The following is a 16,965-nucleotide window of genomic DNA, read 5'->3' on the forward strand; positions in this document are numbered from 1 at the left end:
TGGGCATAATCCGGAATCATCGGACACAGGCAAATGCGTATTTACTACAGAAATTGTAGATTTTAGTAGTATTTCCTCTGTTTTTTTCGACAGGCTGGCATTGAAGTAATTCCCAGGTGAAAACACTTTCTAACTCTTTCTGATTATTAGGTTCTTTTGGTAATTTCAGTGGTAGCTGAGACGTTGATGGACAACTAGTAATAGTAGCGTTAGTTTGGGTATTCTTTGGGTTTTGAAAAAACTGAGTATTTTTAAAGTTCTGGTTTATTAAGTCTTTCTCTCACCTTCTTGTTCTTCCCTACATTTTAATACTATAAGTTTTTTCTGTTTTTCTTCCGACATCTGAGGAAAAATGAAAACAGAAAAAGTGGAAGTAAATATAAAAGTAGAAAATAACTATGATAAGAAGTATTGCGTAAAACGCTTCTTGAAAACACTCGGAAAGTCACTGTTTGAACTATTTTACCTTACTTCTGAAAATGTGAGTATATCTTAAACCATTGCTTGGAAAATATAAGAACTATTAGATCAATATCAAATAATTCAAGGAGGTGGTGGTTGTCGTTTGTTTATTAAAGTAAATAAATCAAATTTAAAGTATGTATTTAAGACGTAATGAAATAAGTAAACATTTTCCTTCGGTTTCCCGTATTGCTAAAAATTGGAAAATGGACATTTTTTGATTTCAGAATACCTTTAATAGTTTTATTTCAGTTCAAATCTAAAATAAACCTAAAATACAATTTCTGTAGTAAATAAATCTAAAATAGGTATATTTTAAATTCAGTGGTACTCCGTAAGTATGTCAATCCTTTCTTCTCGAAAGATAATAGTTTTTAGTTTAATAAAATAATGGTTCATGTAAAAAAAAAAAAAAACATTTAATTATGCTCAAATCATCACTTTTTTTAATTAAAAAGCTAACCCAAGTTTAACATAATATGTAACTGTCCTTACCTTTTATATATAGATTAAATATAAAAATAAGCAATCACCAAAAAATCACAAAGAAGATAAATGTTGCACAAATTACTACGATTACAACAGTAGGACTAAGCAATTTGTCGAACGCGTCTACGGCGCCCCCTGTATCCTTGCATACGCATCGGTATCACGTATTTTCGTTCACATATATTTACAAGATCAGCGCAACGTATGTCAAAAACAGTAAAAGCATTAATTGATAAAAATCAAAGCGATATACATAGTATAGATCTTATGCATGATCTGCAGTTTTTGTAAACTTTTGGAGGAAATATAGCATCGCCGGTTGAAACTCTATGCTATATCGTTGTCAACAACATAGCGGTGTGCAGAAAAGAATTTTGGATATATCCCTAGATACCAACCCTAGAGCATTTTTTGTGTCCTTTTGTAATCACAGTTTGAACATTGTCGTAAACTACGCGGCGAACAACAATTTATTCATTGCAAACTTATTAGGTAAGTATATTACTTTATTTTGAATTTTTAGATAATAAGTAGTGTTCAGCAATATATTTGATATCCAGTGCGTTTAGTATATTATTTCGCTTCGCTTACAGTGTTACTTTTTTATAACACGTTGTTGACTTAATGCTCACTTGTCTGACTTATTGTCAGCCCAAGCCCACGAAATTCCTCGTGGCAAGGGACGCAAGATACGCCTGTCGTTGGCAACATCCTTCATCCCCTTACCTTGATTTAGCTCAGTTCCCCAATTTTGATGGAGAACGCCCTGGGGGGACGGGTCCGAGCATCTCCCACCCCTCTTCTTCTACCACCAACCTTTCGAGAGGACTTTCGCCTCGCATATTTAAGAGTGCCCCCATGCCGTACGGACATTATACATTTACAAACATCTATATCTTCTCCCGGATTCGAACCCGAGCACTTCGGCAGAGCAGTCAACAATGCTAACCGTTATACCGGTTGGGCGACTTTTAATAACATTTAATATTCAATAGATATGTTTGAGTGTGGGTTTTAACAAAGCACAAAATGCTTGCATATTTGGACAAAATTAAACTTTATTTTTTTCATTTTTTGGGTTTTTTCTTTAAAATATCGTTACTACATAAAGGCGCTCGCTAGACATTTGCACGACACCGCCGATTAGGCTTGGCACGAGCCTAATCGGTATTGTCTGTATGATTGGATTCATCACCTATATGTCTTTGCATTATTTAAATTTTAAAGCATGATACTTTTTACTAAAGTTGTCAGGTTCTTTAGCTTGAATAACCAGTTAATTTATCTTTGGAATCTTTATTGTCACTTCTCTCTGTTTTCCCGCCAGAATGCAAATAGGTTAACGTGTATTTTATAGTGAGGTTTTAGATTTGTCAAACCAGAGCGTGTTCTGCCTCTTGAAGGTTCTACTTAAAGCTTGTTATTCTAAGATAAGAAATCCAGTCTTCCGCCTTGCATTATACTTGCTAATAGTTAAATTTACGCCCGTGAATTACTATGTGTAGCCTTTGGTTATTAGTTATTCAAATTTAGCTTTACATTTGAATTTCTCGAGCTTGAGTTCTTGCCACAAATCCTGGCGAATCTGTAAGCACCAGCAGTGTCTTCTGTTCATCTTATTTAGTTTAAAATAAAGAGTCTTTTACACCTTTCTCAAATTTCTGTTCTTACTTCAGACTTAGAGGTAAGTAACTTAACGTCTACCAAAAGGCTGGTCACAAAGACTTTAAACTTTATAAAGTGCTTGACGACACATGTAGGCAATTTCAAATAATATGGCCAAAAATTAATACGAACATCTTCTTATTTGTTATAAATCTAAACAGCAGAGAGCAATAGAAAAAATTACCAGTTTTCTTCACCGATTCCGTCGTTTAATTCGGATTCTTGTCAAGACTGGTAAGCAGCTCACACTGGAAAAAAGAAAATAATTAACATTAACTATATCTTTACATGGACATGATTACATACATATATGGTTACATATACTGGTGTGCAAAAATTAAGGACGAAGTCGAAAAGTTAGCATATCAGCTGAACGAAGAGGCAGAACGGACAGAAAGACCAATCAGGAGATTAAGTAAGGTGTTGTACGGTAGCACATGCGCAGATATGCAGGTAGACGTAATGAGGGAGTGTCTGAGTAGCATAAAGCATGTTGTCGGTGTAAGATCAGTATTTCTGGCGAAGAGATTGCACGCCGTATAGCAGTTAAAATCACACCGAGTTGCTGCCTCAGCGAGAAATGACGAATAATCAATCTGTTAGACGACATCTGGATGCTTTTACCCGAGGTCGAATCATTGGGAAGTTGGAGGAAGGCCGCAGTGTGACAAGTGTGGCTGCAGAGTTCGGAATTGCTCACAGCATCGTTTCACGACTTTGGAGACAATTTCAAACTACAGGAACAGCTATCCGGGGGTTTAGTAGTGGTCGTCCACGAGGAACCACACCCGCAGATGACCGGTATATTGCCTTACAGGCCAGAAGAAACAGGCGGCAGACAGCGGGAGAAATCGCTAGACACAGGCGACTGGACGACCGATATCGCGTTTTACCGTGGCCAGAAGACTGCACGGTGGTGGTCTGTTTGCACGACGCCCTGTACGGTGTGTACCTCTAACGCCTGCCCATCGGAGAAGGCGTTCTCTGTGGTGCCGGGAACACCGGAATTGGAGAGACAATGAATGGGGACGAGTACTCTTTACAGATGAGAGCAGATTTAGTCTGAGTAGCGATTCTCATCGCATACTCATCTGGAGAGAGCGGGGAAGCCGCAATCATCCCTCGAACATCATTGAAAGGGACAGGTATGGAGGTGGCGGTGTTCTCGTTTGGGGAGGCATCATGCTTGGTAGTCGTACAGACCTTCACATCTTCGACGCAGGTTCAGTGAACGGGACCCATTATTGTAACGAGATTCTTCTTCCATATGTGCGTCTTTTTAGAGGCGCTATGGGTCCGCAGTTCCTTTTCATGGACGACAATGCACCATGTCATCGCACAGTAGCTGCCGAACAGCTCTTAGAGAGTGAGGATATTGAACGTATGGATTGGCCGGCACGATCTCCGGATCTCAATCCCATCGAGCATGTATGGGATTTTCTAGGCAGACGCTTTTCAGCTCGTACCTTACCACCAGTAACAATTCCGGAGCTTCGAGTGGCGCTGCAAGACGAATGGGCAGCAGTGCCTCAACAACTCATTGACACCCTCATTCTCAGCATGGGCAGACGCTGTGAAACCTGCCTAGCAGTCAGGGGAGATCATATCCCCTATTAAAGACCGGATGTTTCTTGCTGGACTCCCATCACAGGGATGTTTCGGCCTTCAGTCGCATTGCGCTCCATGCTACTTTTTCAATAAAGCTTCTTTTTATCCCTCTGATTTCTCTTTTAGTAAGTGTTGCTTACATTACTCATGTCCTTACGTATTGGGGATCTTACGGTATTAAATGTGTTGATTTGGAAAGCTTTTGTACAAAGTTATATTGAAAAAACCGTCTCGTCCTTAATTTTTGCACGCCAGTGTAATATAGCATCATCTGGATTTTGAGAAAGAGGATAGGTGGAAAACGAAAGTATTTTCTCGAGGTATAAAGATGTTCACTATATTGATTCCAAATATCGTAGATTAACTCTCTTGTCGCATTTTGTTTTGTTGAAATGACAAGAGCAAAGTGGAATATAAAATTTCGCAGCAAAAATGTATGTCTTAAAAAAAATTAACAAATAAATATCAGCACGTTAGTAAAAGTAAATAAATAAATAAATGTTTCACATTAAAAAAATACATAATGTTCAGTATTTAAGAAGAATTTCCAAACAACATCTACTGGGAAAGCCAAGACATAATGTGGGTTTGGTTTGGATTTTTTTAATAATGGCAAAGCATTCGAGCGCTATCAGCCACATAATGTGGGAACTGAAGAAAGAGGAAAGTGGATATACAAGTACCGCTAAATGTGATAAAGTATGTCAAAGACTATTTTGATAACATTAAACCAAATGATAATATTAAACAATTTGAAAAAAATGCATTAAAAATAACAATGGAATTTAACTTGTGATGTTGCGTGGCCCCAACTTGTCCGCAACAGTAGTAGTGACTGCTATGAACTGGAATTTACACAAACTCGTAAGAAGGGTTTAATCCCTTTTTATTTCACTTTAGAACTTACAGTTGCGTTCACTTGACGCTCACAAACTACGCCGGCCCGGCGGTGTAACAAAAAATAGAAAAGTACAATTAAAAATAAATAACAGGATGCATAACTAACGAAGTCACTATCTACGAGGCTCTATAATTGTTACTATCTTAACCGCGTTCTATGATACAGCTGAGATTCAGCAAACTTTCTGATTAAGAGGTTGAAAGAATTCAACTAACTGCCGAAGTAGGCACACAGGCCGAAACGCGCGGTTCTTAAACTTCTACCAAGCAACCTCCACGCTCGTGAATCAAGAAGCACACACTTACAAATCTCGTTTCCCTTCTATTTAACTCAAATTACTTCTAAAAATTTGAATACTCTGCACGTTCTACTAAAATTTACATACTCTGGCATTGGCAACTCCAGGGGAAAGTAAAGGCTTGACAGAAAAGATAGCTTAAACTTAAAATAAATGTTAGTTAAAATAAATATAAACCCTACAAACTAACTTAACATAAATATAACCAGAAACATAGTATAAATAAATTTTCACAATATTTTAATTAGGAAAAAAAACAAGAATTTGCTTATCAACTGTTCACAATGTCTTTAACACAAAAGTTCATTTATTGCTATTCGTAATGTTTCTGGAAATTATTTGACCGATACTGAACCCATAATCTAAATACCTGAAGAGCATCTCCTCGCTGAAAGAGAACATACTCAATGCAAAATTTTAAAATTAGGCAAAAAAAGCAATCTTAGTGGATTTTTTCATGGATTCTTCCCAGGGAAAGGGGAAAGAAGAATTCCTTTTTCCTCCGGAAGAAGGACCTATGGCTGACTGCTCTCAAAATCTGTGTCAAACTAAGTTTTTTTTTTTTTTTTTTTTTTTTTTTTTTTTTTTTTTTTTTTATATATATATATATATATATATATAATGCTTTTATTTTAAATGATTGATTAAAATCGAAACAAAGCTGTTTGGCGATTGACTTCAAGATAAATTACAAGAATTCCTAATTCTTGTAATTTATCTTGAACATATGTGAAGATTTCACTCCAATTAAAAAAAATATTCTATAATGCTTTGATTATATTAACCGAATTGTTGATCACAATATTCGAATGACAACATTAACCACGATCATATCAAGCTCCACCCTACCGTAATATTCAGAATGATTAAGAAAAATCTGAAAAAATGCTAAATTGGGGGATCGAAATAAGTATATTTTATAACGAAATAAGTATAAAGAAACTGCGCTGAGAGGTGGTACAAGGTGCTCTTGAGCTGCAGATAAAAACATTTCTGCTTGCGTAAATCGTACTTCCTCGCGCGGATTTCCAATAGTATGGATCACTATACGAAAGCGGAGGTCGCCAACATGCATTTTATTTATGAGCTTGCGGATGGTTGCTTAAAGGGGATACTCGGGAATAAATTTCTGTACCTTCTTTGAGTACCTGCTCCGTTTTAGCCTCACTGAAGCCATATTAATAAAATAATTGCAACCTCAGAGACAAAATGCATATCTGCGAACTCCACATTCGTGTAGCGATGCACACCACTCGAAATTAGCATAGTGAAGTACGATTTACGCCAGCGGAATGCTTTTACCTTCCAGTCAACAGCGCTCTTTACTGTTGACAACCTCCTTTTCCGCACACACATTCCGTTATAAAATCTCCTTACTTCGGTCATCTCTACCTGTCTTTAGATACTTTTGAATCACTATGAATGTAAAATATCTGCATAATACATTTTACAAAATATTAGTATCGTGTACTACAGGGAGTAATGCTATATAACCCTTCTTATTTGCATACGCAATACAAAACGCATACATATTTGTACATGAAAATAGAAAAATGTATATGATGTATATGATGAAATAGATTTAATGAAAATAAATATATCAGAAAAGTCTATATATACTAGAAAAGTGCAAGAGCTACATATGTTTAGTACCTTCAACAATAAATTAGTATCGCGTAAATCCTACTTTGGCATGCCTCACTACTTGTGATTTTACGAACGTCGACAGAATACGAAAGGAAATAAGTGTTTCAGATTTATTTCGTAATTTTTATTATAGATATTTTGAGTTTTTATGTATTTTTGCGTTGTTGTGAAGTGAGAACTGAATTAATTAAACGAGAAATAGTGAATCGTCTATTAAAAAAAAATTTATACATCGTTTTAGATTTATTATAGTATCTGAATAAAACATGTGACAAAGATTAGATCATTTTTCAGTTCCCCCCCCCCATTCTGAGTTACAAAATGAATGAGATGTAACGCTGTTAAGTGAACCCAGCGCCAGAGTATCACTATGGTAAATAAATATAGTGAATTTTAAAAAGCGCATTTATTCTATTGTAATTTATGCGCTATCCACGAAGTAGATTTAATTCAATTCGATAAGTTTAAATGAAATGCAGGAAAATATGCGTATAATTTAATATTCCGTACAAGAAATCCTGTGATGTACACATCAGATTTTTTAATCAAATTTTTTATGACGCAGACAAAAGAAAAATAAGACTTGTGTGTGAATAATAATAATCTTCTCTGTTTTATGCTACAACAGCTCATGGCGTTTCGATTTTCATTAAGTTTGTAATCTTCGGTGCACATTACTAGAAAGTATCTTCATCACAAACATCACATCAGCTGTCTGGTTCTTTTCGTATTGTTCACATATAAATGAAATCCCAAACACAGCGATTATTCTTATTGCAAACACTCCTTAGAATATTCATCTTTTGAGGAATAGTAATCATAGTTAATCAAATTTGCACCTTCAAATCTGAATAAGATTTATATCATAATATAAATTAATTAGATCCATTTGTATATTTTCAGGGAGTTACTCACGTTCGTTTTTATAATCAAAATAATGTAAAACTGGACTCCAATGAATTAAATCTTAATTTTTTCCCTTCAAATTCTTGTCACCATAATGCTAATTAATTTGCAGAAAATGATTTCCCTTCAAATTCTTGTCACAATAATGCTAATTAATTTGCAGAAAATGATTTCCCTTCAAATTCTTGTCACAATAATGCTAATTAATTTGCAGAAAATGAATTCACGGGCCCCCGCAGATCTCCAGTTTGAGAACACAGATCTATAGTACAATTTTTGTAACAGTGTAGTTTTGGAAGACATAAATAGGCTATTAATATTTTCGTTAAGATTTATTACTATAGATTCATGATCTGGTAATCATAAAAAATTCATTAAAATACATATATTTTTCACTTTTAATAAATATAAATAATATTACGAGTTGGCCTATGTGCAGTACTAAAGCATGCCAGGATTTTTCGAGAACAAGATATCTACAAGAATCTGTAATAAGATCTCCTTTTTGGGGAAAAAATATTGATCAGTGTTTTTCACAACACTCTGCATAGAAATGTTCCCCAAGTAAGATCTTTGTATCAGAAATCTTTTATTTTAAACGATTTTTTAGTTGCGTACAAATGCTAACATTTCGCTTTTCAATTTATATACGGCCCCTGAACACGATTCCCAATTTCTACATCAAACATCTCGGTCAGTTTTGTCTTATGAGAGCCAAACGTTTTGTGTTTTACTTTTTAAAACCAGTAAAAAAAAACTTTCCTAAATATTAATGTAGGTATAAAAAGTTAGATTTCGTAAATTTCAGAAAAATTTATTTCTTTAAACGTATAAATGCCAAAAACACGAATCTTTGCATCGTTTAAAACATTTTTGTAATTCGAAGTATACGTCTGTGATTAATGGTTGCGAAAATAAAGGCCGGATAAGGACAGATGTATAACTGTTAAAAAATTGGCTTTGCTTCTCCTTGGTATATAATGCAAGTGACTACACAATCTATAGGTTTTTGAAATTTTGATTGAGTTTTAATATTTTGTAAAATTTTAGAACAGAATAGAATTTTGGCTAAATTAGACTTTTCTCGGAAAAAGGCTTTACTGTCACGACTCATCTCGATTAACCGGTACTGACTGCATATCCATAATTTTAGAAATTCTGTAAACGTAGTTTCGAAAAGATTAAGTTAATTAACAGATTTTAACATCTATCTTCCACAAATCTGCAGACGTTTCATACGATTTAAGATAAAATTTGCACTTGCTTTGCTATTTTACAGACTGTCATTTATGTGCAGTAACTAGTCTTATATATCTGTCAACGATTTTGCCCAGAAATTTCATGTGCAGTGCTACCATTTTTATGGCTTTCCCAGTCAATGATTCATTCACAGCTCTTCCATTCCAACGATGATCAAGGGGCTTGTCATGGCAGATGGGCGTGACCTGCAACATACTAACAACAATACTACAGAAACTATAGAATCACCAAAGAACGATATACACGCGTATGGCGTTGGTGACAAGCAAGATAGAAACCCGCCAGAAGACAGATGCTGAATGTCATTTGTCATACTTTTCCCGCTTTCGACTTATTTCAATTTGGAATTTTTTTTATCCAACCTCCCAGTAGAATTCCGAGCGATTTTCGCCCTTTAATGGTTTTTCATCGAAATGGGAGGGATAGAGTCATTCATGAAGCTAATGATATTTAGGAATTTCATGTTACTTTTTTTTTCCCCTTTTTTCGCACCTTGGCAGATGCAATGAGTTCATCCTCAGAAGCGTCTCCAATTTAAAGAAGTTTCTCGCGAAATGGGCTTTAATTGAAAAAAGGGATGAGAGTATTAGTACGAAACATGTTAAGACACACAGAGCGTCAGAGAGATCAGGGGAATATGCAGATACGCTAAGCTTTCGTTCCTCATTTGAGTTCACGAGATTTTATATTTTTTTCATATATATTAAGTTAAATTACAGTTTGATCACCAATAAGATAAATTAATGTGACTAATTATTACATTAATTGAGTATAAATTCTGGAATCCATTAAGACATTTTCATTACAAAGAAAGGGGGGAAAACTCGTTCTAGTCCCCATCACTCCTTCTCAACCAGGAAGCAGTCTAAAATGGGTATGATATAAAATTGATAATTATGATATAAAGTTTTCAACAGACAGAAATTCGATCATAATAGCAGATGAAAAAGCGAGTACACGAAGCTATATATCAGTGGTCTCAAACTCAAAATTGCATGCAGGACGAATACACGATCTGGAAACAGCTAATAGGCCAGACTTCTTTTTCAGCCAAAACGTGAATAACGTAATAAAAAATATTTTAAGGAAATTTTAATTTTTGCTTTACTGAATATTTATCAAAACATGCATAAACAATAATAATAACATCGCAAAGGGAATTCAGATTTATATTTTTTTCTATCTGAAAAAAATCTGATGTGGACACCATATGACTTCCTTGTATGGCCTATTAAACTATACACATTTTTTACTGCATTTCATTTAAACTTACCCCTTCGTTTTCATTAGAGATAAATTTCTCATTCAATTAATTCAGTTCTACCTTCGCGGCAAAGCTAAAATACACAAAAACCAAAAATATTTTCATTAAAAATTGTAAAATGCAGAAAAACATAAAACAAATACAGCTAAAATAGTTTAAAAAGCAATTTATGCAATTAAAATTTCTACATAAAAACAAGCAATTTGGCCAGCGGGCAAGAAGGCAGAGTTTTCGGTGCACAAAAACTCAACGTTTGCTTTTGATCCCACTCGGCAAAAAGACATTGAAGGTGCACAAATTGACTTAATTCACTATTCTGCTGAGTTTCAAATGTAAACAAATGGCGGTTCGTTGGGCTTAACTCGCCACTTAAACTCTTAAATTGTTGATAATTCTAAAACTATTGCATGCAGATTAACTAAAGGCATAAAAACCTTAACCGGAAAATAAAAACCACATATTCAATAAATTAAAAAGCGAAAAATGAACAATTTACCAAGTTATAATAATAAATAAATTTAACAAATAAATATAAATAAGACTGGTGTAGCCGATTGCAACAAAAAAAAAAAAAAAAAAGGATTATTGTTGCACAATTACATGTTCGGTAGTCCCATATACAAAATTTCAACATTCTACGGCTATTTGTTCTTGAGTTATGCGAGATACATACATGCGTACGTAAGTTTAGTACGTAAAGATGTCAAAAAAAAAAAAATCTGTTCTGAATCCACTTTAAATCCAATTTACAATTCTTTTTCGCAAAAAAAGTCCTTTATTCTGCCCATACGTAGAGATATCAAGCAAAAACATCGTTCAGATTTCCAGAGCGGTTGAAATGATTATTTTCGTTGAAATATGACATCCGAAAGTTTTCGCGATTACAATACTTCTTTTACTTCATACAAGGAAGTAAAAATAACAAGTTTTTTTTCGTGTAAGATACCTCTTGGTTCCACTTTGTAATTCAAACGTACTGACATAATAAGCTAAATAGTGATTTCTTTGGCTCACATTTCTTTAAACTAATTCTTACATGTTTAATTGATCATTAAATAACTTGCTTTAATTTATACTAAAAGTTAAAAATACTAAAAGTTAAAAAATTATGAAATCTTTCAAGTTTTTAGAGAAAATTTACCAAGCGGGACACATCCTTACAATAAATAACAACAATCAATAAAAATACATATGTTCGTATGTAAATAATTACATAAACATGTGTATCTCTTACAACAGTTCGACACTTGATGGCGTTTCGATTCGGATAAAGCCTTGAAAAGAAATTAATAAAACATATTTTATTCACGAATTCTAGATGCTCATTCGTCAATCGGGATCTTCAACTGTGAGGGGGGGGGAAAGAGTTATGCACATATTTCCAAACAAAGCTATTATTCTTAGCGCAAATATTTGTAACAGCTTATTGATTTTTTGTATAGTACGAATAAATGTTATCAAACCCGTGTCTTAGAAAAATTTTTAATAAGATTTATATAAATTAATTAGCTCCACTTATAAATTTTCTGGTCATTTTTAATAGAAATGGAAATAATGTATCAAATAACTAAAGTCTTGACATTTTTGCAACAAGTACGTAACTGAAATGTCTTCACAAGACACATGCAATTGCTTCGAGAGCCACCAGTTTGAGACCACTGCCTCACAGTACTCGAAACAGAATACAGATGCAAAAACCAACACAAAACTTTAATAGATCTATTGTGAATATAGAGAATTTTATCTTGTTAATTCAAAATATAGTTCTACAAAATCAGACTTCGGAAGTTTATTTGTATTTCAGGATTCGGTAATTTAATTTTATATTATTACGTAAAAATTTCTGATTTAGATAAAGATCTTTCATGATTTTCATTATCATCAATAATACAGTAGTGATGTCATTTAAACCGGCCATGGCAAACGAATTCCATAATTCTCCCCCACTTAATTTCTCGGGCATTTTCTTATATTGACACTCGTATTGCTACAAAATCCCAAAAGAATGTCTTTATATTCAGGCACCATTTGAAATTCCGTCATTTGGAACAGAAGCTGTTTTTCTTAACCATGTAGTTTAAGATTTTAGTCAGACATTTAACGATAACAGAAAGCCACTGTAAATAATCTTCTAGATTTAAATCTTTATTAGTATCCAAAGCATAATCTAGTTTTGAATCTTTTATTTAAACTATAGTTTAATGGAACAGAAGCTGTTTTTCTTAACCATGTAGTTTAAGATTTTAGTCAGACATTTAACGATAACAGAAAGCCACTGTAAATAATCTTCTAGATTTAAATCTTTATTAGTATCCAAAGCATATGACAAAGCATAATCTAGTTTTGAATCTTTTATTTAAACTATAGTTTTCCTCGACTGAATGCGCATGTGACTCATTATTTCGACTATCAGTTTCCGTTTAAAGCTTTTGTTATTGAAATATGGAATTATTATAAACTACATAACCTAACAGATAATATAGATATAACGGAATAAAAACGAAGCATGCCTTAAAAAAAATTATTACATGGGAAACTGGTCAGCTACTTAAAGTAAAACATATGAAGCCTACTTGTCTGAGGAGAATTTTCACTTATTTTACGTACATTGACTACTTTTATAACCTAAACTTTTACTATCACTTCTCTTTTCCGTACTCACTAAGATGCAGATTAGTTAGTTGAATATTTAAGCAGAAGGTTTTGAATGTTTTAGAGTTTAAGCTTTTGGAAACGTCGACTGAAATTTATGTCGTATCGCTCAGCTTTGCCAGGGATTTAAACCGGCTTTAGACATTTTGTTTGCCGACCGCCATTAAAAATATCGAGCCAGCTTAAATAGACCAACTTGTGCATTCTCCAACTATGCTAGTTTGAATCTCAAATTTCTACTTATGGTACTTTAGCACACGATGACAGTTGCAGACTAAATAAACATTCCATGTTCACTTCATGTTCCTGACCTTCTAATTCATCGAATGGTACTACTACTAACTAACTATATCTGGAATGTCAAAGAGCGACAGCTCAGAGTTTGCGAATTGATGCTGATGCCCCGTAATCTACCGGAATTGAGAGACTTTTGTTAGCAAATCTTGTACAATCTTTTCCCTGTCCCTTTCGTCCAGTAGTTTAAAGGATACTACATTATCTCTCAAAAAAAGAATTTGTTCGGCTTAAATACGGATGCTTTGGAAGACGGAGAATGGTCTGGAACTCTGATGAGAGAGAGTTCTTCACACCAGAGCTGAATTGTTGTGTCTAAATAAGATACCACTTCACGTTGCTGAAATAAGTTATTTTCTTGCGTATGTATAGAAGCCATGACCAGCGTTTTTAAGACCTTCTTCAGACATATTAGCGCACCTAATACGTCTTCTTCAAAAGTTTTCCACACTATCACATAGCTACCAGAGACTTGAAAAATTGAATTTGGCAACCTAAATCTATATCCCATGTTATCAAAATCACATTCATATCCATCTCCCACCCTAGTGTTATAGAAGACAAGATTCATCAGGTTATATATATAACTTTGCGCGACCACACCAGTTTGTGTTGTCCCAGAGCAAATAAGATTTTGGCTTCTGTAGATCTGCAGCAAGTGATAGCCCGTCAGCTCACTGATATTCCATGGAACATTAATACTGAGTCAGAATGTGATTTATACCATCATCGACCTTTTATGGAGTCTGTTACTGCCTGGATCGTCAACGCCCAAAACTTAAGTCTCATGCAGAGCGTGGGAGGTCATCAACTGCTTGATCTGTTACTCAAGTGCTTTAGTGGTATATCTAGCATAATGAAGCTACATTCTCTAGAAACGCTTGATACAAATGCCTGCGATACACTTTCAGAAGTTCGTTGAAGTTTGTCTTTTTGAAGCTTATGTTTCATTCGGATTTCTTTCACACTATTCACCAGTTACCAATATGTATTTGCAATAACTTCTGTTTCTAATATTTTATCTATTCAGTGTCCAATTTACTAGGAAAGTCAGATAAAGACACGACTGGGCATTACATTACGTGCCAGTAACAAGGTAAAAAAGGTGACAAAAAAGTTTATTTTACAGATTTGTTTTTATAATCCAAAGGTGAAATCATTAAAATTTTCAGTATGTTATACAAACAGAACGGAATTTGCTATGATCAGTATTCAATATGGCCATCAATAGCAATAACCTCTGCTATACGGCAAAGCATACAGTCGAAGATATTTTTACTACACCTATTCGGATACTGCGATCCAAGTAATTGCAAATTGTTGCCAGCTATTGTACCTGCTAGCGGTCTCTGTCGTGCCAGTGTATATGATACTGCAGACCAAGTGAATTGGATTGGGGGGGGGGAAATCTTGTGAATGCGGTGGCTAAGGCAAAGTCGAAACGGTTGCATATCAAGGAAGTATTGGACGTTACGTGCAGTATGTGGTTGTGATGATTCTATTAGTAGATAATTTTAGGCTGCCCGTGAAGGTAGGGGACAACCACAGGTTTAAACACGTCTATAACATAATGCTCACGAATCAGAGTCCTGGGTATTATATGCAGTATCATGTTTAGGACTCACATCCAATCGCCTTCCATGGTATGATTTCTCGTGCTGGTCCAGTATGATTATGAATAAGGCAAAAATATTCTGCTTCGGAAAACTGCCTGCCACATTTCACAGACAACATTATCCTATATGGAACTGGAAAATTTATAGAGTTGACGTCCTGATTAAATTAAACGAAATTTTGGACATGAATATCCAAAGACATTCCACTCAAAAACGAAACAATAGGTATAATTTAAATAATAACATAAATATGTAACACAATACATGCAGAATTTTAACAATAAGTTTATGACATAAATACTAAGTTTTATGAAAAGAATGTGTTTGCTGTTCTTCTGTGAAAAATCACCAGTTCTAAATTTTTTCCCCGATACTCCATATTATTTTTAAATACACATGTACTGATAATTACATGGCTATTGCAAGATAGCCTGTGGTATGCAAAAACTGTCTGCATGATTATTGAACATTTTATAAGGCGATTACGAAAATAAAATGATAATTTTTACCAGAAATTTCATTTCATGACTAATTTACTTCCGCTTTCGTTCCAATGAATAGAAACATATGCTTTTTCTAGAAATCTCACGGTATGTAAAATATTTTACTGAGTGATACCAAAAATGTAAACTACAAAACTTTGCATATTTGATAACTTTATTTATAAACAATCCAAGTTAGGATTTAAAGAGCCAGTTTGTATATTAGCTGTTTCTTCCCTGTCAAAAATTATTCAGACAAAAAGACTATCACTTTAACCTGCTTAAAGCAACATAAGCATATACGTTTCATAAAAGCTTAAAAATTCTAAGTGGTATATAAATTACGCTAAAGGACGGATAGCTAGCTTAATAGCAAAGCGAACAGTTTGTTGAGGACAAAATAGCAAAACTAGAAATCGAACAAACTGCGCAACCACGCGAAAACAATTAGCTTCATTTCTAAAGAAAAATCTTTTCCAGAAAATGAAACGATTTTCGATTTCGCAAAGCATCTGCGGTAAACTTGGAGAGTACGCACTTCAAAATCAAATTAGAAAGAATTAGAGAAGTCAGAGTGCAACTAACTTGATAAACAATTAGCAGAAATAAAAAGAAAAGAAAGATAGAAAAGAAAAGCACGTGTGTGTGTGCAAGCAAAATTCTGGGTCCCGATAATAACCCAGATCTGGGGCCCTCACAAAACAAGAATCCGAATTAACAATAATTCCTTTATTAGTTACATTTATTTACTTTGGCGTTCAGCTAATGATCGGAACGTAATAGCCGAAAAGCACTTTTCCATCGCTGCGAATTAGGGATAATTAGATTTCCTTCACAGCGGTGATGCAGAAGAGATATGTTGCCGAAGATGGCGGAAGGAAAAAATGAGCCACCACGAAGAGGGTGTGTATGTGCAGGAGACTGTTTTCAGCGGTCGCCTACTTTTCAAAAAGGATTTCTCAGATGTGCAGAAGAAATTCGACGGGTTCTGCCTTTTCCATTAAAACTAAAGCTCTCATTAACGAAAGCTATCAGGCAGTTTTCAGCTTTCTTCTAAAGGAAAGGATTCGACAACATGTGGAGGGATATGGGGATATAAAAAATTTCAGAAAGAGAGAGGGGAACTTATTTTAATCACGACGTGCGCGTTTTCTGCCTCTTTGAAGAAAACTAGTTTAACTTCTGTAATCAAAGTCGGAACATACCTTCGCTTTTGCTCTTCGAATTAATGGGAAAAGTGGAAGATGGGGGTAAAAGAGGGGACAGCTCTTTCCGTTTTTCTAATGAAGCTGATTAGAAATTCGGACTTTTTGGAAGTAATTTAGGGTGTGTGCGTCTAATTACTTTTGAACTGCCGCTAATTAGCTAATTACCGGCACGAGAGGAGCACGTGCCCACTGCTAATTACCGGCTCAGGTGTA

General features: G+C 34.6%; 1 protein-coding gene across 15 annotated transcripts in view; it reads right to left on the reverse strand.

Annotated features, from left to right (window-relative positions):
- Sin1 (SAPK-interacting protein 1) overlaps positions 1-16,965 on the reverse strand; it is a 323,009-nt gene that overhangs the window by 247,995 nt on the left and 58,049 nt on the right. For 10 of the 15 annotated variants that reach the window (XM_085806729.1, XM_085806718.1, XM_085806722.1 and 7 more), the window contains one exon: positions 2,801-2,864. The gene's annotated coding sequence lies outside the window, so the exon portion shown is untranslated. Of the gene's footprint in view, positions 1-2,800; positions 2,865-10,509; positions 10,574-16,965 lie in introns of all 15 variants that reach the window. The other 5 variants (XM_085806726.1, XM_085806721.1, XM_085806723.1 and 2 more) reach the window with 1 other exon arrangement.

This window comes from Stegodyphus dumicola, chromosome 12 (genome assembly GCF_044657685.1).
Source record: "Stegodyphus dumicola isolate Sdum_Otavi_A_Nest chromosome 12, ASM4465768v1".
In the NCBI taxonomy this organism is placed as follows: domain Eukaryota; kingdom Metazoa; phylum Arthropoda; class Arachnida; order Araneae; family Eresidae; genus Stegodyphus; species Stegodyphus dumicola.